The sequence below is a fragment of the Alexandromys fortis genome, unplaced genomic scaffold (genome assembly GCF_014885135.2).
Source record: "Alexandromys fortis isolate MF-2015 unplaced genomic scaffold, M_Fortis_MF-2015_v1.1 scaffold_288, whole genome shotgun sequence".
Lineage (NCBI taxonomy): Eukaryota > Metazoa > Chordata > Mammalia > Rodentia > Cricetidae > Alexandromys > Alexandromys fortis.
Genome location: NW_026068171.1, coordinates 1112265 through 1138801, shown reverse-complemented (window position 1 = coordinate 1138801; position 26537 = coordinate 1112265). Strand labels below are relative to the sequence as shown.

Genomic DNA, 26537 nt, shown 5'->3' with positions numbered 1-26537 from the left:
TTTAAATCACTTCTTGGCCAGTCACTTTAAGTGTATTGATTTCTAGCTCTTACATCTAGAATTAACACATTCCATTATTTTATATTTTATCTCGAGGCTCGTGGCCTACCAGCAATGTTCCGGCTGGCTGGCTGCTTCCATCTGTCTCCTCCATGACTTCTTGACTCTGCCTTCTTTTTCCCAGTATTTCCCTACCTACCTCTATTCTGCCCTGAGCAGACCCAAGACAGTTCCTTTATTAACCAATGGTGTTCACAGTGTTCACAGCATATAGAGGGCAAACCCACATCAGAATTGTACAAATTAGATTAATTGGGGTAAAACCATGTACCTTAAATGTGCTTGTCAGTCAACATTTCCTGATCTGCCCTCCAGAACTATATAAAAAGGAAAAAGAAGCTGAGTCCCAGCATTCACCACTCTGTCCTGCCTGGTTGCTCATATAACCATGCAAGCCAAAATAAACAATTTCTTCTTTAGGTTGGTTTTTGTTTGGTCTTTTGTCCCAGCGACATATAAAATAACTAATATAGTCCCATTTAGTTTTCTTCATGTCCCAATATTGGAGAGACATTCCTGTCCCTGTATTACAGTACAGAACTAGAAGAGATAAAATGACTTCTCACGTACCTTATGAATGACACATTTAACAACTGGTAAATCCTTTAAATGTCACCAGTGCTACTGAAGTTTTCATGATATTCCATCTTAGTTAATTTAAATTTAAAGTTGTAATAGCTGCATGTATCTTATGCCTACTGTATTAGAAAAACACATTTTTTGTACTCTGTCTTTTTAAATTATATTTTTATAAAGTAGGGTAGGTAACTTACTGCCCATAGAACTATTAAGAAATGATTCACATATGCTCTATTCTGTAGTGTTTTATTATATTGGTGTAATAGACAATGCAAAGACCATTTTGGCTTCCAGAAAAGAGAATGAAGTTGTGCAGAGTCATGGTCCACTAGTTAATTTTCCATCACTGTGACAAAAGAACATATCATTAACTTAAATTATGAAATGATTTGTTTTTGCTCATGGTTTTGAAGGTTTCACTCCATGGTCACTTGGTTCTATTGTTTTGGGACATGTGGCAAGAAGCACATGGTAGAACAAGGCTGTATACCTAATAGCATCCTGTAGATAAAGGGGCTGTCACACCAACATCCATTTGAAATGATTCCCCCCAGTGTTCTAACTTCCTTCTTCTATTTATGATTACTCTAGCCATAGATCCATTGGTATATGGAATGAGTAACACCATTACTGTATCAAAAGAAGTATAGCACAAAGAAGGTTTAAAAACACACAAGTAATATACAGATTAAAATAAAAGGAAAGCTACAAGAATGTTTTGGATTTTAAAAAGCCTGTGCTCCTTTTAATATTGCTTATTATCTGTATGACCTTTGTTATTTTCCTTCAGTTCTGTAAGTCTCCCATTCCTTGTAAATGGGAATGATGACTAGGAAATAAAATAGATAATATGTGTAACTAGTGTATATAGTATACAGCCAATAATAGATTTTTATGAGTAGCTGATCTCTTTGCTTTGTATATATTAGGTTGGATATAAGCAAATGAGGAATTGCATCACCATGTAAATATAGCTACTGAAATAAACCTTAAAGTAATGTTGGTATTTTAAAGTTTGAAAATCAAGAAGAGGCAATGGAGTCTCACTGGTCATATTAACCAGACTTAAGGGTAGGCCACATGCCCAGCAGTGAATGGCCAGTACAAAATAAACTCAATGGTATTTTATATATATTTGGTCTCATATTGTTTTATCTGGACATTTTTTGTCTTACTGACATTTTGTTTGTATATATGGTTTCTGGTTTTTGTGGTCTCTCGCTCTCTTTCTCTGTGTGTGTGTGTCTCTATGTGTGCATTTCTTTTCTTAAAATTTTATTCTACTTAGCTCATTTTGTTTTGTTAGTTTTCTGTGTGCTTTCTAAAGAGAGAGAGAAGGGTGTGCAGTTGTTGCAGGAAGATGGAAAGGATCTGGGAGGAGTTGGGTGAGGCAAACTGTAATCGGAATATATTGAAAAAAGTAGTTTTTCAATAAAAGTATTTAGCATAAAAAGTAGGCCGAGGAACAGTGTATACTAAAGATATGGAGGTGTAAAAATAGATGAGATAGATTTATGTCCACAGGGACTCTATACCATCATGTTCAGCAACATCCAAGAAATTCCCAGGAAGGAAGCCCATAGTTCAGACTTACTGAATCTGAGTCCTAGGCCAACATACAATCTCCAGTGAATGCATAAACATGTCAAGAAAAGTGGGTTGGGTAAAGTTTAAGATGGGCATAGTACAGACTGCTGGGCGGTGGTGACGCACACCTTTAATCCTAGCACTCAGAAGGCAGAGGCATGCAGATCTCTGTGAGTTCCAGGACAGCCTGTTCTACAAAGTGAGTTCCAGGATAGCTAGGGATGTTACATAGAGAAACCTTATCTCGAAAAACCAAAACCAAACAATCAAAAAGCAACAACAAAGGCCTGAATTGGATGGGACATTTTTATGAAGATCCTAGTGACTTGACTGACTAGTTTGGGGAGTCATTAAAAGTTGAGGGACCATCTTTTATGAAAATGGCTAGTTACTTGTGTTGCACATTTGGGAAAACATGACTTTAGTGTAAATTTTGCTCTGAAAGTTATGTTCATTAGAAATCATGCAAGACCTTTATTTACAAGAAAAAATGTATCTCTCTGTCTCTCTCTGTCTCTGTCTCTCTCTGTCTCTCTCATTCTCTGTGTGAGTGTGTGAGTGTATGTGTGAGTGAGTGAAGATCCCTTTGGGCCTGTAGTTTCAGGTGGCTGTGACCATTCACACATGGGTACTGGAAATCAAACTCTGGTCTTCTGCAGGAGCTCAGTGTGGTCTTAACCATCTTGCTGTCTCTTAAGCTCTTCAAGGAAGACCTTTGCTTGAGAAAAGTTTGCCCTTTTTCCCCACCTCATCCCCATTATCTTTATTCACCAATAACTCATTAACAGCATCCCTATTTTCATCTAAAACACACACACACAGAGCCTATTGCTTTCATAATGATTGAAAAATAGGATTCATTTACTTGCTATCAATTAAGCCATGGTTCTGAAAAATTGTTTTGACTGCTACCCTTGGATTGAAGAGTGATATTGAAATACAACCATTTTCAATACTGTGAATAATCCTTCAGAATTGTTAAGTAGAATGACAGGGTGGCAAAAGATATCAAATGTGGAGTCAAAGGTTTTTCTGGCCTATAAGACACAGAGAGTGAATGTATCGAGGGGATCCTATAGAAGAAGAAATATTACAAAAGGACCAGATGATTTCTTTATGGCATACTCATTATTTTTTCCCACAAGTTTAAAATTAAAAACTGACTTATACAGACTGAACAAGTTATATTTAAGAATACATACAGAGAACCCTGATTGCTTTTTGGGCTGACGAGGGNAGGGGGACTTGATTGGGGGAGGGGGAGGGAAAGGGGAGGCGGCGGTGGGGAAGAGACAGAAATCTTTAATAAATAAAAATTAATTAATTAAAAAAAATAAAAAAAAAAAAAAAAAAGAATACATACATACAAACATACATATATGAATGCAGTAACAATTAAAACATGGGTCATGAATTTGAAGGAGAGCAAAAAAAGGAGTATGTATATGCAGGGTTTTGAAGGGATGGAGGGGAAAGGAGAAATGCTTTAATTTTAGCATAATCTGACAAAATCCCACTAATTTATAGCTAGATGTCTTGACCTACAACTGTCAAGTGTGATTTCAACACTTGAGAGACAGAAGCAGAAGGATCAGAAATTTGTTCAAGGCCAGGCTATATAATGAAACCTCCATCCCAACCAATCGCATGTCTAAATGGGATTTCTAAGTAGAGCGCTTGCCTATTCAATGAAAAGCCCCAGATGAAAAATAAAGAAAAGAAAGCCAACTAATTTGGAGGACCCCCTACCAACTATCATAATGTCTCATATCTGACTTTATACTGAAATCATTTGGAAAATAGGACAAATTCACCAGGATGTTCCTGTTGCCAAAAAGCTGTTATTTTTTTTCAGCATTAATTTCTGTGTGAAGATTGCTGCCTTCAGTTAACACATTTCACAGACCTTTAGTCATTTTCATGTAAAGTGAACTTATCTAGAGACATTTACTGTTAGTCTATGAGCCACAGCTTTAAACAAAAAGTTGGATCCACAGGGTCACATTTTAACCCTATAACCTAAATCACCCATTGTAAGTATTAGAATGCTTTGTAAAGGGTGTTCCAAAGTTGATCTGCTCTCTCTCCTTCTGCTCCTGATTTGGACCTTGAGATTTCAGTCCGGTGCTCCAATGTGTGTCTCTGTCTCTGTCTCCTTTCATCTCCTGATGAATGTTAATATTCAGGAGGATGCCTATATGTTTTTCTTTGGGTTCTCCTTATTTAGCTTCTCTAAGAACCCGAATTATAGGCTCAATGTCCTTTATTTATGGCTAGAAACCAAATATGAGTGAGTACATCCCATGTTCCTCTTTTTGGGTCTGGCTTACCTCACTCAGGATAGTGTTTAGCAAGGAACTCAGGACCGTGAGGGGTGCACCCACACACTGAGACAATGGGGATGTTCTTTTGGGAACTCACCAAGGCCAGCTGGCCTGGGTCTGAAAAAGCCTGGGTTAAAACCGGTCTTGCTGAACATAGCGGACAATGAGGACTACTGAGACCTCAAGAACAGTGGCAATAGGTTTTTGATCCTACTGCACCTATTGGTTTTGTGGGAGCCTAGGCAGTTTGGATGCTCACCTTACTAGACCTGGATGGAGGTGGTTGGTCCTCGGATTTCCCACAGGGCAGGGAACCCTGATTGCTCTTTGTACTGATGAGGGAGGGGGACTTGATTGGGGGAGGGGGAGGGAAAGGGGAGGTGGCTGGGGGAAGAGACAGAAATCTTTAATAAATAAATATAAAAAAGCCAAAGTTGATCTGATAGTAGAATACTATAGAAATTTCCTATATTGTACAGACTGAACTTTGTAACCTCAGAAGTTTCTTAGCATTTTCCAGTTCATCATGTCTGTTAGAATCCAGTAGAAATTGCTTTCGTAAAAGATTTGAAAGTAAATCCCATAGTTTCAGTGAGAGTTACAATATTGTTGTTGCTAATATTTTTCCTTTTATCATCATTGAAATTTAACAAGAGTCATGGCATTAAAATTATAGATTTCATTTTAATATTTAAATAATTTTGTGATGTCTTTTCACCTAAAATATCACTTGACATAAGTCACATATACATAGCACTGAAAAGACTCTATAGATACCTATTGACTTACTTAGTTTATTTGATGCTGTCTTTGGGGAAGACTGAAACAATACAGTAAAATTCGCTAGGAATCACAAGTGTCATAGAATTTTACTAGCTCTATAGCTCTTGCTCTCAAGCTACAAATCTTTGAAGACTATATTGGGTCCTAGATAATATAAAATGTGGATTTGTGTTGAATGAACTGGCTTACTGTGTGAAATGTCTCTGACTTTGACATGAGATCTTTCCCTATAAAAAAAATAAGACCTGAGGTGCTGCACTAAATTTTTATGTATCTGGATCTTATAAGAGGTCAGTTCACAGAAAACTCTTGAAATCTCTGTCTTATTTGGTGTCAAAAGAGCTAGACATTAGTATGAGACATAAATCATCGGAATCTCCGATGTTATCTGCAACCAAATAGAACAAATGCAGTTTTGACCAAATGCCTATGAGCAAAGACCCTCGAGTCACCAGACTTTTATTTTTTGTTGAACTCCTTAAACTTTTACAAAAATGGAAAAAGAGCAATGGAAAAGTAAATGAGGGAAGTAGGCTTGGTTTTGGATTAAGCCAAATTCAGCTTAGCTTCCCCACTTTATACTTCCTCAATATGAGAAATTAAAAATTTAAAATCAATATTATAGTAGTTGTGGTCAATTTTATTGAGCTTACCATATCCATTCAACCCCAGCATAGAACCTACTCCCTTGACATCTCATGTGCTCCCTCCAGGAGGAAACAGATGTGTTGCCCTAGGGCGGAAGCAAGAAATAGGAAGGCAGTGCCATAAATTAGGCAATCGAGAATATATTTTTGAATATATTTGATTTGAATACATTTTAATGATCAATATGTGTTTATTGATCATTAGCTACGGGTCAGATGTGATAGTGAATGTCTCACATCCATGATCTGGTTTTATATTTTTATCAGTCCCAGGAGTTAGGTGTTTTCACTAGCCTCCGCTGAAAGATTATGCCTCAGAAGTCCTAACCTACTTCATAAACAGGGAAATGGACTAATACATTATTCTTCAAATTATCAAATGCAAGGCAAAATTAAAAGCTCTTATGATTAACAGTCATTAATCAGAACGTCCTAATCTCTGAGAATTTCTTTTAATCAGTATTTTACCCATCCTGTAGTATGTTACTCAAATGGTGGAGATGCGTTTAAAATCAAATTCTTTTAAATAATATTGCTCCAATCAGCATTAGAACTTTTCAGTTGTGGCATAATTCTTGGCTATCATCTGTCAAGACTTTAATCACATGACAATATAATGAACTTACCCCCACTAATAAGTTAACTTATTCAATATTCACTATGTATTAGTGTGGTGCTAGGTAAAAATGGATACAATTTTGGGGTGCAGAGTTTCCTTCAGAAGAACTTAACAAGTTTATGAGGAAAATCCTGTTTTAATTCACTTACAATAAAAATAATTACCACAAACATCTATTTCTTAATCTCTGCAGCTACCCTGTGTAGTATTATCACTTATTATACACTTTATGAGACTAGGGATAAAAGAGATTATATGGCTAGCCAATCAGCTCTAGCTACTAAAGGAAACCAAAGATTTGCATTCTCAATGTGTTGTGCATTTTCCCTGTACAAGCATTCTGTTTTCTCCAGAACTTGATCTGATCAGAATGATAATGCGGAAGGAAATGCTAAGAAAGTTTTGAAATTGTTAAATCACTTTGGAGTGATTGAGATCCACATCACTGTGTCTACTTTGTTTGTTATTTTTAGTTCTAGTTATGATACATAGTTAATGGGATGTAGCTAGGATATAGGTGAACAGTTGACTTAAGAAAAAAAGCAAGTTTGATCATTTCATGTACTTACATGTTGTAAACGAAGACTATTTGATAAGTCCCAAAGGACACTTAATGGAGGTGTTCCTAGTGGAGTCTAGTTGCTAGGGAAAATATATTAGCTTTTATGTGGTCTGAAAACATTAACATAAGGACATTTAATAGAAACAATTATGCAAAGCATTTTGCTCAGCATTCATGTTCCTGAGATTTGACTGACATTTACCTATCTTCCAATCTCGTCATTGATGTTTTGTAACATTGTCTTAAGAATTGTACAGTTGTGGGTCATAGAAAAATTAGAGATTAAAAATATGAACCATGTCAGACCATCCTGATTCCCTTTTAAATAGGAAGTAGTGGATAAAAGGCTTGGAAGAAATATGTTTACTTTGGGCTTTCACAAAGCTTTTCTTTCTGTATTTCATGACATTTTAATTGAAACACTTGAAATTCTGCGTGCTGCTGCCAGAGTGAGAACTTAACTGTACTCGCCTCTTTAGGTGTGTCTAAGCTCGGTTTCTGGGCCACTAGCTTGAATGCAGCACAATATAGAATTGTCAATTTACTTAAAATATTAAGGATTTCTGTGATCTTTTCTGTAAGTTTTACTAATGATAGCATCCCTTCTTAGTGTCAAAGATTTTGCCACAGCTCTAAGACTTAGCTAGTGGAAAGCACCTTTTGGCATCCTGTGTGGTGCAGCAATGAATAGTTAAGTATCCATGCCTCTGACAGCATTTGAACGTGATGAGAGCAATGCCAGGAAACCTGGCCTAGAGACCCCCATTATTCCAGCAAGTAAACAACTCCCCACAATGTCCATATCTTTCTTATTTTTCATTTGCCATGAGCTTACAGTTTTGTTATTAGAGACCTTTGTGTTATCACTGGAGATGACTAACACCAGAAGTATCTAATGCTTGTATCTGCATCAATTCAGCAAGCCTCAAAGCAAAATAATAGAGAAGGTCTTAAGGGATAATTCAAAAATTCAAAGCTAACCTTTTTCAAAGAAAAATAGGTCCAGCTACAGAAACATCAAAAAAAAAAAAACAACTTCTATATTTTTTGTTTGAGATGAAGTCTTACTATGAAGTTTGTGGTATCAAACTTCTGTACTTACACGACCTCCTTGCCTCAGCCTCCTGAGTAGCTAGGCCTATCAGCACAAATCACTGCATCTAGGTAGTTCTGTCATTTTAATAGAAGAAGTATAAAACAAAAGTGGGAGGATTCTTAACCAATGGCAGAGTCACCATCTTATATTTTAATTCTGAACTTGTTAACACATCTGCAAAAATTACAGAAGGCAACTGTCTTGAAGGATTTATCTTTTTACACCAAGACTCTGTTAAGACCTACAAGATTTTTTTCCCCCACTAGTAGCTTCTATAATAAAGTCTGGGGATGATCCCAGTCCTTAATGGAGTCTGGACTTGGCTTTCTTTTTCTTCTTTAGGATTGAACCAGCTGCCCTTTGACCCTGCCAACAACAACGAACCCCTGCAGTTTGCTAGTGCCAGTGGCCCTCTGGTTGCAAATGGCCTCATTGAGAATGGAGGGGATTCAAGCAAGAAAAGAAAGAGAACAAATGCTCCTTCAGGTAAGCTAGGTGAAAATGCACTGTCTTAAATCAGTGCTATCCAGGCATTTTTTCCCCATAACCTGCTAGGTTGTGGGCACTGCGCTAGGCAGTGTAGGGATTGCAGAAGCCAAGTCAGAGGTCCATGCCTTTTCATCTGACAGTGGGGCCACATATATGAATAGCTGGTATTATCATCAGTGCTGCAGTTGAATGTGTTCAAGGGAGACAAGCTGAAAAAAGGGATATTTTGATTCACCTTAGAGATTATGTAGCATTTCATACCGCATGTGACAATTTTTAGCAGATCCTCGAAGAATAGGTAGATTTGAAGCAGGAAGAATAAGTAAAGAGTTTTGATTTTTATAGAAAAGAAATTATGTGAGTAACTATTTCACTACCCACTTGTCTTTTTATGAACATGGAACATGGAACACTTTATCTCTAAATCAGGTAATTGCATACATTTCCATCTCTCCAACTCCCAGTATCTCTGCAATGTATATCATGTCCACACGAATACTGTTATTTTAAGACAGTATTTCACTATGTAGCCCGAGCTGGCCTCAACATTATCTGTCATTGTGACTGAGTTGTATGATCAGAGGTTTCTCCACCATAGCAGGCCCCACATGTGTTTTATACCCTTAGAATTAATTAGAATACCCGAAAAACAGATTCTCCATACTCCTCTAAAACAGCACAATGGGTTGTTAGCATTCCCTGAAATCCTTTCCTCATTCCTCCTGTCTCGTCAGCATATTCTCATCTCAATTCTCTCTAAAGTCAATGAGAAAACAACAAAACCAAATATTAACTGATAATTTGATATTCAGGTTTCATCATTTATGTCAGACATCAACTTGAGATATTGGGGTGGGCTTGCCTAATAGACATGTTCATAGGTTGTTTTTTTTTTTTACTATTACTTTTATTTGCATCTTCCAAAACCAAGTATGTTTATGAACACAGTATCATTTTCCATCTTTTAGATCATAGTCAAGATATTTGCTAAGTATATATTTGGAAAATGAAAGTACAGTATAAATATTGCCTTATGGAATCCTTAATATAAGACAGAGTTCTTTTTTGTAGAGTTTGGAAAGGTAAAGCCCAGGAGCTGTCTTGAGTTCTAACTTTGGAGGTCTGTCTCTCTCTCTCTCTCTCTCTGTGTATTTGTCTCTCTCCTTCATTCTTTCTCTCAGCTTAGAGTGAGTTCCTTAGTATCTCTGAGATTCCCTTTTCTTCATGTGCAGCAGAAATGATGCTAAAGCTCTCTACAAGGGATTGTTAGGCAAAGTAGTTGAACATCATACCTACATACAATGACCACTTAATGAATTCTTTTCTTATTACATATGAGCCTCATTGTTTTACGCATCAATATATTTCACTTTTGAAGGTTATCTATTGTTGACACAAAGTATGCTTCGTCGTGTACGTGTGCTTGAGAATGTATTTGCCTTTCGAAACCACATTTGACATAGTTCAACTTGGATCAGTTAGGGACGTCATTGGTTATTTACTGCACTTTAATAATTCTATTACAATTTTCAGAATTTACCAGGGAAGATTATACAACTTTACCCGTATACTAACTTGCCCTGGATTGTGTTGGTTTTCTAGTTATCACAGTTACATTTTATACAAGGCCTGTTCCTTTTCTGCAGTCTGCTGTCACTTAGTCTTCTCAGGGTCCTTTTTTAAAAAAAATTACTTATTTTACATACCAACCACAATTGCCCCTCCTTTCTCTCCTCTCATTTCCTCCCCCACCTCCCCTACATGTTCTTTAGCTATTCTTTTCCTTTTTCCAATTAGTTAATAAACTTTGAAACTATCAAACAAAAAAAAAATCCGTAAAAAAAAAAAAACCTATCTAGCTTTCTAAGTGTGTTTCCCACGTATGTATGTTAAATAAGGGCAGAACTGACTGTCAGTAGAACCTGTCATGGAGAGTGTTCTCATGATTTATAACATCAACTTTAAACGTTGCTTTTGGCTGCAGGCTTTTTCATCACTTGTTCGTTTTTTGCACTATAATCATAAGTGATGGACTAGTTTCAGGCAGTACCTTTCTAACTGTGGCTAACTCAAGGGGGTAGGTAAAAGGGATATGTATTTATTTGAATTGAGAACCAGCTTTAAAGAATTGACATTTGATTTCTAATGAGTTTATTCAATGCGAGCCAAGTTAACTGTTGCAGATAAAGGATTTTAACAGTAGATTACACTAATCTATAATTAGCAGAATCAATTTGCATTCAAATAATGAATATTCTGAAGTTCCTTAAAAACAGTGTATTCTTTAAAATAGGTGGAATAAGCTCCTAGAATGCTAAATTAACTTTCTTGAAATCCTGTTCCCACTATTTGTTTAGTGAGCCCTTTCTTTGTTAAGTAGCACAAAGGTAACACCAACCTGGGTAAATGACTACAAATTCCAAATTGGTGTAGTCTAAATTAACGAGATTTTGCTATAGAAAAAGTCTCTAATAATAGTCCAGCTGGCAATACTCTGATATTTAATGGGTGAGTTGCTTCATAATTTTATTTCTTTCTTGTGCAGGAGTAGACAAAAGGAAGGATGATGGTTTGTGAATAGGAACTTCTCCTTTTTGTCACTGTTTACTACCACATGCCAAAGAGAGAAGCTGGGGTTTGATGTTCTCATAGGAGCTACCAGACATTTCAGTTCTGAGCTACTACCTGTCTGTCCTTTATATCCATAGCTGTGAGACAAAGCTGACTCCTTCTTCTTCTTCTCTGCAAATGAAGTGATGCTGAAAATCGACTTCACCTCCAGGCCGTTCTTATGCCTTTTCTTTCCTTTCGTTCTCATTCCAACTTCATTGCCCCCTTTCAGCAAACTGTTGGTCTCCTTTTGTACTGAACCCAATGTCTTGAAAGTTACTGATGATTTCTGCTGTTGTTCTATTCTCTCAAAGATTCCTGTGGTTTGTTCCCCCAAAGGTTCTTATGTGAGAAGCTTGGTACCAAATATGGTACTGCTCAAATGATGAAATCTTTAAGAGCTGGACCCTAGTGAAAGGTATTTAGGTCCTGAGAGCTCCCTCCCTGGTAAATGGATCAATGCTGGCCTCTTAGAGTGGTCTTGCGGGAATAGATTGATTTCCACAAGACTATATTTTTATAGAAGGGCATGCATGGCCTCTTCCTGTTGTCTTGTTTTCTTGTTTGCACATGCACCCCTTCTTCACATGGCTGATTCATTTTCAGACTCTCTGAAATGTAATGATCTAGTCTGATGGAGGCACAGTACAGTTTGGACTTCCCAATCATCAGAATTATAAGCCAAATAAACATATTGACAAGGTACCCAACCTTGACTATTTTGTCATTATGACACAAAATGAATGGAGACAACCTCAGCAACTTTGAAGTTAATGTACTTCAGGCAGTTTTGGAAGGACATTTTTAAAGTTGATATTATTGATCTATACATTTTTCTCTGCTCCCCTCCCTGATTCTCCCCTCCCCTTCAACTCTCTCCCATGGTCACCATGCTCCCTATTTACTCAGGAGATCTTGTTTTTTTTCTACTTCCCATGTAGATTAGATGCATGTATGTCTCTCTTAGGGTCCTCATTGTTGTCTCGGTTCTCTGGGTTTGTGGTTTGTAGGCTGCTTTTCTTTGTTTTGTTTAAAAACCACTTATGAGTGAGTACATATGATATTTGTCTTTCTGGGTCTGGGTTACCTCACTCAAAATGATGTTTTCTAGCTCCATCCATTTGCCTGCAAATTTTAAGATGTCATTTTTTTTTCTGCTGTGTAGTACTCCATTGTGTAAATGTGCCACATTTTCCTTATCCATTCTTCAGCCAAGGGGCATTTAGGTTGTTTCCAGGCTCTATCTATGACAAACAATAAACATAGTTGGGCATTTGTCCTTGTGGCACGATTGAGCATCCTTTGGGTATCCACCCAAAAGTTGTATTGCTGGGTCTTGAGGAAGGTTGTTTCAACATTGCCATACTGATATTCAAAGGGGTTGTACCAGCTTACACTCCCACCAGCAATGCAGTAGTGTTCCCTTTATCCTACAACTTCTTCAGCATAAGTTGTTATCAGTGTTTTTGATCTTGGCCATTCTTATAGGTGTAAGATGGAATTTCAGAGTTGTTTTAATGTACATTTCTCTGATGACTAAGGATGTTGAGCATTTCCTTAAGTGTCTTTTGGCCAATTTAGATTCCTCTGTTGAGAGTTCTCTGTATATGTTTGTACTCCATTTTTCCCCTTTATCTGATGTGGGGTTGGTGAAGATCTTTTCCCATTCTGCAAGCTGCCATTTTGTCTTGTTGACTATGTTTTTTGCTTTACAGAAGCTTTTCAGTTTCAGGACGTCCCATTTATTAATTGTTTCTCTTAGTGTCTGTGTGACTGGGGTTGTATTTAGGAAGTGTTCTCCCATACCAGTGCGTTCAAGTGTACGTCCCACTTTCTCTACTATGAGGTTCAGTGTGGCTGGCTTTATGTTGAGGTCTTTGATCCATTTGGACTTGAGTTTTGTGCATTGAGATAGATATGGATCTATTTTCATTCTTCTACATGTTGATATCCAGTTATGCCAACACCATTTGTTAAATATGCTTTCTTTTTTCCATTTGATATTTTTCTTCTTTGTCAAAAGTCAGGTGTTTGTAGGTGTGTGGATTAATATCCGGGTCTTCAATTCGGTTCCATTGGTCCTCCTGTGAATGACTTTTCTCAATGTATTTATGTACTGAAAGGTCAAGTCTGTACACTTAACCCCATTTGGTAGCATATTCATTGGCTTTTTTCCCTCCATTTTCAATATGAGCCACAGTTTTAAGATCCAGGATGCTAACTCCCCTTTGAGAATGAATCTCATCTTTGTAATTTGTACTGGTAGCTTTTTACCAGCTTAGCCAGGGTGCCTTTGTCTTCCAAATTAAGCTTTGAAGGCAACAGTTGTACTGGTCTTCCTCTAGACCAGCCATCCTAGCTTGGTCTTCTCCTTGATGATGCAACAGGGTACCCTCTTTTTGTGATACAAGGAAGACCCTCCTACCTTATGTTTCTCCACCAAGATAGTGACATTATAGACCCCCTGCTTGAAGATCAGGAGGTCTCTTAGTGAGGGGACCCTTTTACCAGAAATGTTTTCCTCAGCCCATGTCAACAGCTTCTAGTTTTCTCCTGATTTGTCTCTGGCCTCCTCTTGTAGTCAAGTTTAAACAAGGCCTTGGTGAACTGGTTATCACAGGAAGATGAGGATGGGAGGCTAGTATTTGAAAATCACATGAGCTTCTTTTGGGGATGGATGCCAGAGTTAAGGTGTATAAAAAGAGAGATCTCTACCTGTTTTCCACTTGCAATAATGATTGAATCCCAAGTGTCAGTTCCTTCAGAAAAAATACTTCAGTTTATTAATGATCCATATCAGTGTGGTGATTCTCTCAAAGAAATTGCATATTCTATTAGTTTATACAGATGAGATACTAATACCCAGAAAGGAAAACCAACTTTGACCAACATATACTGGCAACACTAGAAATGTTTCATTAAGATAAGGACCCCACCCCCATCCAAGTACTAAACAAATCCAACCCTGCTTAGCTTCTGAGATCAGAGTTGACTGAACATTCTGGGTAGCCTTAATCCCCAGGGCGTTCCTGGGGGATAGCACACTGGGGATTTTAAGTGAGTGTGCTATCTGCCTGTTCTGCAGCCCCACGATTCAGGGCAATCAGACACGATAGGGACTCAAGTCAAAGCAGGAACTCAGTTTATTACTGTGAGTGTCAGCTTATAAAGGTTAAGTGACATCGTGTGATGTGGGGTACCTCTAGCCAAAGAGAGAAAGCCAAGCCCTCCCTCTGGCTGGAGGGGTGTCTACCTAGATGTTGCTGTCTAATCCTCACTCGGTAGCTTTGAGACTATCCTTCAAACTCGAGCCGGGCTTTTCTCTGTCCTACAGGCCATGATGTACAGGCCTTGAGATAATTTTGGCCCAATAGTAGTGTAGCCAGATGTTAACACAGTGGGACATAGGAACCCTGATCCTGACTGACCACTGCAGCAGAAGACTTGGTCCCATCCCTCACCATGGGCATGGGAAAGCTGGGCATCGAAGAGCTGACTCTGCCCTTCACCTCAGTGGTGGGTCCTAGCACCCAGGACTGACCAAATCAGTTACTACTACCCAGACACATATCCGAGGGCCTTTGAGTTGGCCCACCCCAAAATCTACCCTATCTGTTATCTACCAAAATATGTGAAAAGACCAGTCCTGTGGAACCATAGCCGCGGGGAATCACCATGACTCAGAGCAACAGCAAGATATCCAAGAGGAGTTTCCGTGAGGGTCCAGTATTGATGGGTATACCAGAAGCCAGAGGACTTTAACCAGACCAATAACTCATTACAATGAACATCTCCAAGTAAAGCTGAGTAGACAAAAGGGTCTACTGTGTGACACACTGCAGCTCCCAATGCACTAAGATGAATGAAGAGGTGTTCGAGAGGCGGGAAAAATGGAGGAGTGAAGCAATTATTTTGATTGTTTTATTTTGTTTTCACTTGATAGTTTTTAACTTTTATTTTGAGGGGATACTATGGGGGTTAAGGGTAGATTTGGAAAGATTGGTAAATGAGTAGAATTAGGGTACATGATGTAAAATTCTCAAAGAATCAATTAAAAATTATATTTAAAAGGTATGTATCTAATCCTGATCATAGATAGCCTACTATTCCAGCTTGTTGTGATAAACGTCATAACCAAAAGCAGCTTGGGGGAGGAAAAGATTTATTTGACTTGAATTCCTTGTCCTAGTTTATCGTTGAGGGAAGTTGGGGCAGGAACTCAAGCAGGAACCTAGAAATTGGAAGTGAATCAGAAATCAGGGAGGAACACTCATTAGTAGCTTGTTCCCAGGCTGACATTCACCTTCCTTTCTTATATATCCCAAGGCCACTTGCCTAAGGTTAGTACTGTACACAGTGGGCTGGGCCTTCCTATTTCCTCACAAATATGTCCCTAGGCCAGTCTGATGGAGGCAGTTCTTCACATGAGTTTCCCTCTTCCCAGCGTGTCAAGTTGACAATCATGATCAGCCATCACATTAACTTATCAAAAATTTCTGTTATAATATCTGACAATCAAAGCAAGAATTCATGAAGTGAAGATAATAAACATTTCCACCAATAGCAAGTCTATAATAATACAAGGAAGTGAGCCTGCAGAGCAGCAAGAAAGAGTTTCGGTCAGATATAGAGAAGAACTGTATTGGAATGAGTTATCAAGGAAGTTGCTCAAGCTCACTTGGAAGGGAAATACAAAATTTGATGAAACACCTGTCTGCCTGGTAGTGTTTTTATTTCCTTTCTTCTCTAGAAAAAGAGCAACAAACCAGGGAACTTTTCAGTGACACTAAAGCCCTTTGATTTACCTCAGACTCACAAGGTTGAGACTTTTATTTCACATGGAGTTTGAAGTTCACAAATGAAAACATTGTTTTTAAAGAGGGAGAATGTTACTACTTTTTGGCTGGGAGTGTGGTATTTCTAGCATGTCAGCTGAGTTATTATAGTGCCAAAGTCAAGAAGAGCCTATTGTTACTTCCAGTGGAATTAAAATACAGAAAAGAATAGATTAATCGCCCAACTCAGTTTCTTTAGTCCTTTGGACATTTTTATCTGATTATAGTTTCAAAAATTAAAACCATTATCTTGATAACTGAAGGGATCAAAAAGTAACTAGACTACTTGCTTTCTCGGGTCTGATAGAATCTCAGTGTGAAATTTTTTGTCTTCAAGGACTATCTTGAGGGGAGAATGAGGATGGCACAGAAAAGGCAGGGGAGAAAAATGCAAATATATCTCTTAAATTCCCTCAATTATTATACCAGCTTTGGAATGATTTTGTAATTTCATTTCATTGCATTTCTTTAAACATTAGTAGCTTAGCAGACAGTGGTTTACTTCGTATGCTGATGATAAAAAAGCTAGTGGTAAAAACTGAATCATACTTCTTTAGACTTGAAAACAACTTTGATTCTATTTTTACAAGTAAAGAATTGAGACCTGGAGAAGGCCTGAGGTCACATGGTTAATTCTGAGACCTGGATGTAATTATAGCCAAAACTTATGTAAATATTTCAGTTTGGCTCACACTATGTGATTTATTGTTGTTAGAAAACATGAAGTGCTGACTTCTATGCTTATATGATTTGTAACAAACTAAGCTAGTGGCATGAGAGACCCCACATCTCTTATGCTGCTACCCAGGGGAAAGCTCTTTGATCTTCAGATAGAGAAAGACTTTGTGATTAGGAATCACTTGTGAGGGAATTACTTCTGTCAAGATGGTACATGTGCAGCTTAGTAAATCACAGAAGAAATTCATGATATTTGCTTACTTTTGTGTCCCCACTGCCAACCCACCCTTAAGTCCCATTCATCTATATAAAAATCATTTATAGGTATGATTTATCTGTGAGTTCAACTTTGTTGTATAATATTGTCTAGAGCAGTGGTTCTCAACCTTCCTAAATGCTGTGATCCTTTAATACAGTTCCTCATGTTGTGGTGAGCCCCAACCATAACGTTATTTCATTGCTACTTCAGAGCTATAATTTTGCCACTGTTATGAATTATAATGTAAATATCTGATATGCAGAATATCTGATATTTGATACCTAAGCAAGTTGTGACTCGCAGGTTGAGAACTGCTCGTCTATAGACATCTCTTAAATTTTTAGCCAGGTGCCTTTAATCCCAGCACTCTGGAGGCAAAGGCAGGTGGATTTCTGGGAGTTCGAGGCCAGCCTGGTCTACAAGAGCTACTTCCGGGATAGGCACCAAAGCTACAGAGAAACCCTGTCTCGAAAAAACAAAAACAGAAAAAAATTAAAATCATTTTTGGAGAATTTTATATAGGCATTGTATTTATATTATTTGCACCTCTCCCTCTCTCCCCTTCAACTTTTCCTATGGCCAAAAAATTCATGATCCCTTCTTTGATTGCTGTGTATACATATATGTATATTATATTATGCCTGCATATGTATTTATAAACACAACCTTCTGTGCCCATTGGTGATATTCATATATATGTGTGTTTATGTCTGACTGCTTGGGATTGGATAACCTATGATTGGGTTCATCCCTGGCGAAGGCTTGTTTGCCTTCTCTTAATTGTCTGTAGCTCCTATATCCTGGCAGATGACCTTCCACCTACCTTGGCATTTCCTTGTGCAAGGCTTGATTAGGCAGCCATATGGTTGAGATTTCATAGGTGTAGCTTTCCAGTCATATGTAGAAGTTACTAGCTCACATTAACAGTCCTGGCCCCTTGTGTCTTGCCATCTTTCTGGTTCCTCTTCTGCAATGTTCCCTGAGTGTTAGGTTTAGAAGTTATATTATAGATGTATCAATTATGGATGGATATTCCCTCTGTTATAAACAAATCGTTGATGAGGTTGAGAGCTACACTCACCTGTAGGTATAAGGATGTGTATTTATGATACAGTTAGAGATCCACTCGATACTTGTTTGGTTTGGTGAACATACTCAGCTACCCATGGCCAGTGAGGTCCTGAACCCTAGGAGAAAACCTACTACCCCCACTTTCAAATTTCTTGAGTTTTAGTTAGACTTGTTAAAAAAAAAAACAGTCTTAGGTCAGTGAATCTCAATTTTAGCATAAAAAGGTTCTTACATTTTGAGAGTTTCTGTTCCTTTCTATTAGCTCTGTAAAGTTAAGGTCTTTTTTCTTGTCTTTTGGGCCTGTAAGGATCTGGTAAGCGAAAGGAACATACTTAGATATTCAGTGAAAATTAGTTTGGGTACTGAATTTGTTACTAACTAGTCTTTTAACCTTGAATAGATCATGGAAGCCATTTCTAAGTATCACTTTTCAAATCTAATATGAAAAACTTTTTTTTGACACATTAGTATTATTAATATTTATTGTAATTGTCATGGTAGCAGTATGAATAGTAGTATGAGTTGTCATTTATTGGATACTTATCATAAGCCAAACACCATATCAAATGTATAATGCATTATCCATAGATTTCATAACTGAATGCTTGACTAAGCATGAAAGTAAAGATGAAAAAAAGAAAAATAAATATTTCAAGGATAAATATATAGGAACGATAGGAACACTAAAGACTCAGTTAACACTCACTGTAGTGTATAAATTAAAAGAAGACAAAATATATTAAGCAGCTAAGTAAGGAATGGACTCTATATCATGTCAAACATGGAAAAAATCAAAGCAGACTAGGTAAAGGATGGAGCTTAACTCTGCCTGTGTATTCATTGACACACACTATTTAAATTCACAGGCCTTTTTATGGTAATGTATCCTCCATGTTAAAAGTATGGATACAATTTAAAAAATCCATTCTCTGTGCTATTTTTCAGCAATTGAATGTTAAGTAATATCATTTTTGAGATTCAACATCATCATTGTACAATAAAAATTAATCAAAATACTATGAAAAACATTTTTAAAGCTATCAAATACTTATGTGGTTACTGCTCTGAACATAAGAGTTTGAGAACCTAAAGGTACCATATTGCTTTTCTTTATTATTTTATGAATTAAACCAAGGAAAACAAAGAAACTTTGCAATAAACCAAAATATACTCCCTTAGTCTCATTTTACCCAACCCATTCTGAGGAATGTAGCTTGAGCCAGAGGCTCAGTGAAGCCTTTAAACCCATCTAGCTCCAAACGTGTCCTTCAGTAGGAATCAGTACGCTTCTTGCCATCTCAGTGTCCTTGAGAATGGTTGTATGTACCACACTTAAATAGAAACTAGAAATCATTTGCAAGGTGGGCCTATGGGCATTTCTCTATATCCATGGTAGGGTGAAATTCTGGAGACTTTTCTCTGGCATTTTCTTTACTCCCTTACAAACAACTTGCAAGTTTCCTCCTCCCCATGAAATGATAACAAATGGGATAAGAGCCTCCATATCCCCAAAAACTGACATTTACCTTAAGAATAACATGATTTGATTTTCTAAAACCTATCCTTAGGATTCTTTTATACAATGGGTAACTGACAATGACAGTCTATTGTGTTAGAAAAAAGAAATAGTGTTGTTCTAGTATACCTTTATTACATTTAGATTTTTTCTAACTTGTGTCAAGACAAATTCTAGGTGAAACCAGCCTCTTATTAGTTCCACACAGTGAAGAGATTTCATTTTTATGAATTTCAAATACAGAACACTTCTGATGCCTTTTTAACATAATCGTTCATATGAGGTTGCAAATTTTAAAAGTCTCAACTACCTCTTCTAGCAGATAACAATAAAAATACTTTGTAGAGGGCTGGTAATGTGAGTCAGCTTATAAAATCACTTGCTGCCACGACTGATAATCTGAGTTTGATCCCTAGGAAAATCTGAGTTTGATCCCCAGGACCTCTCACTGCTTTAGAGGCAGTAGGACCTGGGAGAATGGAGCAGATCAATGAGGTAGACTAAAGTTTCATGTAGCAGCCAACTTTATTCATAGCTTCAGACAATTGTACCCTGAGTGTTAAGGTCATACAAGTAAAGTTCTCAGGATTTCAAGCTGTATATAATCACAAGAACAAGCCATATGTGTCAAAAACATGTTTTTCCATAGAGACATATAAAGAAATAACAATAGCCAGTTGTAATAAGTAATTGGAAATAAATCAGTAAATCTTAGTCATCAGAAGTAAAGTCACTCCTACCTACTACACCTGGGAGGGGCATGAAAATACATTTCAAGAATAATTCCATACTTTGCAGAAACTGAAATTGCCATACTCTGTCTTGTTTTCTTGACATGTTCTCATAAGCACTCAGAACTCAACAATCTCCTCACACAACTCAATTATTGGACCATGTCCCTTCAAGGACCCACACAGTGGAAATAGAAAACCAATTCCTGCTAATGTTCTCTCTGACCCTCCACCTGCACCATGGCACATGGAGCACTGGAGTAAGTAGGTATGCCTAGACAACTGTGCTTCAAAATACAAAAAGTATGCAAAGTAAGGCCTCAAGAAGCTAAAATGCTTCTGTAGAGAAAAAAAATATTCATTTGAGTGAAGAGGTAGCCTACAGAGTGGGAAAAAATTGTTACTAGCTACATATCTGTCAGTGGGTTAGTGTCTAGAATATACAAAAAACACACAAAAACTTCAACACCAAGAAAATAAAGAATCCAATTTAAAAATGGAGTTTGTAATTAAACAGAGTTCTCAAAGAAATAGAGATGCCTGAGAAGTGTTATTTTTAAATGTCCCATAGCACTAGCCAACAGGGAAATGCAAATTAAAGTCCTATATATGCCAAAAACTATATATCTCATACACATGAAATAAAATAAACAAATATTTTCAAAGTAATTATTCTGAGTGAGGTATCCCAGATCCAGAAAGGCAGCCCGTACATATTCTCTCTCAGATGTGGTTGCTAGCTTTGAGTCTTTAGATAAGTGCATTTTAATTGGAGTTTCCATAGAAATCAGCAAACTAGTAAAGGGGCATGGGAGCATTTCAAGGGAAAGGGTAAGAACACAAGTGGCATGATGGGAAAAAGGAATATAATGGAACATGGGGGGTTAAATAGGTTGGGGCATGATAGAGAAACAAGTGGTGTGAGGGATAGCTCACCCTAGAGACTTTTTGAAAAGCCATTGGAACCCCATTACTATTAGAGTGTCCTTACATGCAGATTTATATGCATGTATGTATGTTTGTTTGTATGTTTGTATATAGGTATGTGTGTGGTAATTTAAGTAATTATTCAAAAAGAGGGAAATAGTGCCTCTCACAGGTACCAGAGTCTATCAAATAAAAATCCCAGTGACTGGTATCAGTTAGCCCTTTCTAAATTGTTGGTTAGTTGAATCCCACCCCATCCCCCAGGCATTATAGGTTCTTGCCATTGTTTTACCCTCTAAAACTTGGTGGTAAGACCCTATTGCTGAAGACACCACATACATGAGACATAGGATATGGAGAAATCATGCTGGTACTGACTCAGAAATGTCACCCTTACTGGCTAGCTTTCACAGAGCTGCAAGATGCTATGCAAATTCATGGAAAGAAAATAATCATCCATCTTACCTAACTGTCAATAAAAATTGGCATATCACGATATATTCACTGTTGCAATAGTGGCACAAATGTTATGGTAGTCACAAACTACTTTTTAATTGGATTTAAGGCCTACTCTACAAGAGGGACTTCATTCCTAGTAGTCATTAAGTGAACCAAAATTCCATAACTGGCTTGGTCCTAGAACCTAGAGAGAACTAAAAACTATTATTCTGCTAAATAGATACAATAATAAGCTGTCTTCTATGTTCTTCATATCCATAGATTAGTGCATAGCTCAACCCTTATCAGAGACTCTTCTTTTAGTGAAGATGGTGATTAATGCAATTGGTCAACATGCATAGAATAAGAGACTGTCGAGTATTCAACTCTAAATATTTATCTCATCCCTTCCACCATGGCTCAGGAATCCTTAGGAGAGAAGCGATTGGAATACTGTAAGAGCAAGAGGTAGTGGGTGTCTGCAAGCAAAACAGTATTTGCTTGACATGACGATGCTTTTCCATACATGAACTTACAGCATCTTTGACTGCATGTTCAAGACCTGCACAAATTAGAGACAGCCAGTATACCAGCATGTATTGTAGAGGGAAGCAGGAAATCCCACCATGAATGACTCTTGGCATTCGGGGTATGGATAGTCCATTTTCTTCAGGGATGTGGATACTAAGAGGCTAGCCAGCTATCATAGGCTATCCTACACACACACACACACACAGAGAGAGAGAGAGAGAGAGAGAGAGAGAGAGAGAGAACACTAAGCAGTGTTATGTCTCTATGTTTTTTTTTTTTCCTTTTTTAAAAAGCACACCGGGCTATAGAGATTGCTCAGTGACTCCCAGTGGACACTGCTCTTGCAGAAGATCAGAGTTTAGTCCTAGCTCCCAGATCAGTTGGCTGACAACAACCTGTAACTGCCACTTGACAGCATTCTCTGTGTGTCTCCTTCCAGAGCACCCACACAAATGTGCACATAACCCCACTCAACACAACACATAACTAAGTATAGAAAATACTTTAGATAAAACATGTAAATTTCATTAGGAAATGTGATATAATAAAAATCAGTCTTAATGAAAAAGAACATATGCAGTTGATAGGAAAAGTCGGGGGGATAGAGGAGGAATTAAGAGGGAGGGGATATGGGTAGGTTTAACTAAAACATATATGTATGTATGAAATCATCAAGCAATAAATAAAATCATTAGTTATGTGGACGATTCTAGGACTGAGTATGTTGAGAATGTTCTGTTAGAAACTAAGGTGGCAGAAAAAGAAATGATAGAAAATAAAGTAGTGTGTAAATGTTGCCCTTTCTGTGCATCTGAACACAGAACAAAGAGACCACTATATTTACAATATTTTCTCTGCTCTGTTTCCTGATATCCACTGCTTCTTTACTAGAATCCATTAAGATGAAATTCCTTGTAAGTATAAGCAAAAGGACATTTGTGATTTTTCTTTTATTTTGAATTTCCTTAATAGTGTAAACTGTTGAGTTTAATATTTGTAGCCTATAGTTTATTTTGAATTTCCTTAATAGTGTAAACTGTTGAGTTTAATATTTGTAGCCTATAGTAATCCTCATTGAGCCCTTTATTGTATAATGGAATTTTAAAATATTCCGCATATTCCATTTTATATTTTAACCAAAAAGGAGATCTTCTTTGCAAGTTGTATTATGAAACGCTGTGAGGGTTGATGAGAGTTACACACTAATCCAGTAGAGACATGCCCAACTGCAGAAACAAGTGCCCCGATTCCCAGGGTGTGGCAATGCTTAGCAGGTGGCTTCCGCTTACTGCAGTCACTTTTCCTGCATACTGGCGTTAGTAATAATAGTAATAGCAGCAGCAGCAGCAACAGCAGCAGCAGCAGCTTATATTAAATCTCGATTCTATGCCAACCACTCTGGCCAAGTCCCTTACATATATAAACTCAAGCAGTCATTACAACAAACCTGTGAGATAGACCTTCATTCCTTTATTTGGGGGTACTTTTTTTAATTTCAGGCTTGGACAGTGTGCAACATCCTCTGAACTTTAGAGGAGGCATGTTAACAGTGCATATTCAGGGGCCTGACTCTGCCCCTAGACAAGTTGCTGCAGGCCGTCTTAGTTTCCTTACCATAAAATACCAGTAATCCAGGTATGAAGCTATTTTAGAATTCCTTCAGAAATTAAAAAGTGTTTAGTACTTGCAGTTTTGTTCAATTAATATTCATTTAGTCTTAATAAGTGTGAGTCATTCGGTAGGCACTACGCTATTACAGTAAGCTGTGAATAAGACAGACGTTTGTCCCTTGCCGTGTGACATCGCCTAATAAGGAAGACAGTCATTAAGCAAATAATTATTTGCACTCATGCTTAGTGCTATGAAAGAAGGACTACTAAAATAAATACATAGTAAATAAGAGTAAATATTTGCTGAGTGGCTATTGCATGCTGGGATCTATGCCAGGCAAAGAATTGAGTGGAAGGCCATAGTCATTTGGAGAGAGAAGGCCATCTCAAGAGCTTTTATATTAGTTTAAGGTGGGCTCAAAGGAACTTTGAGAGGATGAAGTAAAATCTATGAAGATGCTTGGTTCAAATCACTGGCAAGCAAAGAAAACAAGTTGTAAGTGTGCTTTCTTTCCACAGGACTAATTCCTGAAGGTCACATAAGTCTTGAAATGTAAGGGACATCCCCAGCATGAGAGTGTATGAGAGAAATGTTAGGCGGCCCCAGCCTTTCCTTCTCCAGTAAATACTGGGGTTTGAGTTTGCATCGGGATTTGGCATAAAGGTGTGAACGTGACAAGTCACAGCTATCCGCAGTTTTGGGATTTTTAGTTAAATGTCATTTCATGCAAATCTAGCGGTTCTTCTGGCAAGCTGTTTTCTAATCTTGCTGTTTTTATTCTTCTCCATAATTACTCTGATGTACAATGAACAGCCTGAGAAACATTGACTAATGCATCTGAAATTATCTCAGCAGGGGAGCCACAAGATTTCAGCTTCTCTTGATTTTTGTGCCAGGTCTCTGTTAAGCCGCTCTTCCCACATTAGGTATTTGAAGGGAGAACTCCAGATCATTCAGTCTGGGGCTTGCCATCAATTAAGACTGTTGTCCTTGGCTGTGGGATGCCACTCTCTTTGGCACAGCCTATAGAGAAGGAGATGCCTTGACTCTCTGCTCTCCTGTCAAATGGCTTATTGGTTGATTGGGAAGCTGTGAGTTCCTGCTAAGATGGCTTAGAAGTGGTTTCTTCCTTGATTGGTGTGAGTCAAGTAGTAGGAGATGAAGAACTTGACTCCTTGCTTTCTTCTTAAGTCCCTAGCAGTAAAGTTAAGGGTGGTTTAGGATGGCATGCACGGAAAGGTTAAAGTTGTTTCACTGTGACTCTGTGATGTCAGGTTCTGCATCCTTAGATTCAGTCAACCACGGATCAGAAATATTGACAAAGAGTATGTTAGGCTTCCAATATTGTTCGGTTTTAGAGTGCTTGCCTAGCATGTGTGAGACCCTAAGTGCAATTCCTAGTACCTTACCTATGAAATACTGTCTGTACCGAATGACAGACTTCTTGTTATTCTCTAAGCACTAGAGTATAACAACCATTTCCACTGTATTAGATACTAGAAATAATCTGTCATTGGCTTAAGTATCTATGAGGGCATGTATAAGTCATATTCTAACATTGCACCATATTGTTAGGAAATGGAACATGCTTTGGCATCAGTTGGGATCCTAGAACTAATCACCCTGCAGATACCAAGAGAGGATACTGTTGCCGTTTTACACTCAGTGGAGTGAGGATACAGAAGCTCATGGAAGAACCATTGAGCAATAATAACCTTCAAAGCCAATATTTTAGTTGGCAGTTTTTATGTGTAGGTGGATTTGTCTTTGGGCTGCCTGTTCACATAAAATGACATGGAGACTTATTATTAATTATGCATGCTTGGCCTTGGCTTAGGTTTTTCCCACTAGCTGTTATAACTTAAATTAGCTCATATTTTTAAATGTACATTCCTCCATGTGCTGATTACCCCATCTCCGTTTTGCCCATCTTGCTTCCTCTGTGCTTGGCTGGTGACTCTGCCTGTCTTTTTCCCAGTGCTCTCTCTATTCAGAAGTCCCTGCTATACCTCCTGCCTAGCTATTGGCCATTTAGCTTTCTATTAAACCAATCACAGTAACATATCTTTACACAGTGTAAAGGAATATTCCACAACACCTTTGGGCGTTGCACTGTGCTTTATTGCTTTCCAAGGAATGTGATATTGTAAACCTAAGCTGTATTTTTAGAAAATACCCTAAACTACTTTTGAAGTAGATTGCATTAACAGACCAGTGTTGGGGTAACAACACTTGAAACCTCCAAAGCAAATACTGTGTGGACCTCAGGAAATATATTGGCGTAGGACTGGAGGAGATGGGGTAGGTACAAGAAATTTAGTAGATTGTTAGAGCTTGAAAAGTCAGAAAGCATAGAAATGGAAAGTATTTAGTCGGGTGGTGGTGGTGCACGCCTTTCATCTCAGCACTCGGGAGGCAGAGGCAGGTGGATCTCTGAGTTCAAAACAAGCCTGGTCTACAAGAGCTAGTTCCTGGACAGCTAGAGCTCTTACACAGAGAAATCCTGTCTCAAAACACGAAAGAAAGAAAGAAAGAAAGAAAGAAAGAAAGAAAGAAAGAAAGAAAGAAAGAAAGAAAGAAAGAG

At 37.8% G+C, this 26537-nt stretch overlaps 1 long non-coding RNA gene across 1 annotated transcript in view; it reads left to right on the top strand.

Moving 5' to 3' along the window:
- The window catches only part of LOC126492195 (uncharacterized), a 157555-nt gene that overhangs the window by 109828 nt on the left and 21190 nt on the right, over nucleotides 1-26537 (top strand). The window contains exon 2 of the long non-coding RNA XR_007589548.1: nucleotides 8600-8743. This is a non-coding gene — a long non-coding RNA (uncharacterized lncRNA). The remainder of the gene's footprint in view (nucleotides 1-8599; nucleotides 8744-26537) is intronic.